Below are 939 nucleotides of genomic sequence, written 5' to 3' on the forward strand. Positions count from 1 at the left end.
GAAAAGTTTTTTAAATGTTTGGGTCTCTAGGTACTTTTAACAGAAATTACTTAGTACCTTCTTTGCCCCAGAATGTAATTCCTGGCTTGCATAGTGTATACTGAAAGAGGAATATCCCTTAATGCCCCATCCCTGGAATTGTTCAAGGCCAGGCTGGATGGAGCTCTGAGTAATCTGGTCTCGTGGAGGGTGTCCCTGCCCACGGCAGAGGGGTAGGAACTAAATGGTCTTTAAGGTCTCTTCCAACACAAACTATTCTATGATTCTGTGATTCTATGATTTTCAGGGGCAGATGAATTTTCGTACAATTAAACAACTAAATTTTAGTATTCGTTACCATGAATTACCATCAACTAAGTTTTACTATTGTCAGAAAAAGTGGTTCACAAAACATTTGGGCAGAGAACAATTAGGAGCAACCAACAGAAGTTTCCTAAATTTCTGTGGGGCCATTACTCAAGGACCAGTTTCTGATTGCAATTCAAAATCCGGCATTGCCATTTTAAGCAGACACTGACAGCCAAGTTATCCTTTGGTTTGCAGTCCATCGTGCAGCACAAACCCAGAGTGAGTGCCTGGAAGCACTTCCCTGGTGTGTGGGAACACCGCGACCGTCGGCGCCCCACAGCACAGTCCTCTCGCCGGCATATTTTCCCTGCGGAAACACGGACCGTCCTCCTCGCCCGCGGCGCTGGGGCGGCACAAAGCCTTCCACTCCCGGCTCAGGGGCGCTGTCTCTGCCCGCTGGTCCCGAGGGGCCGCGCCCGCCCTGCCCGGCTCTGCCGCCTCGGGAACGGGAAAGCCGGGAGATGCCGGGCAGCGGGGAGAGAGGGGGGATAGGGAGAGAGGGGTGGGAGAAAGAGGGAGGGAGGGAGCGAGGGGGAAAGGGAGGGAAGGAGCGAGGGGCAGAGGGAGAGAAGGAGCGAGGGGCAGAGGGAG

This window comes from Neopelma chrysocephalum, unplaced genomic scaffold, assembly GCF_003984885.1.
Source record: "Neopelma chrysocephalum unplaced genomic scaffold, ASM398488v2 Primary Assembly neopelma1_25, whole genome shotgun sequence".
NCBI lineage: Eukaryota > Metazoa > Chordata > Aves > Passeriformes > Pipridae > Neopelma > Neopelma chrysocephalum.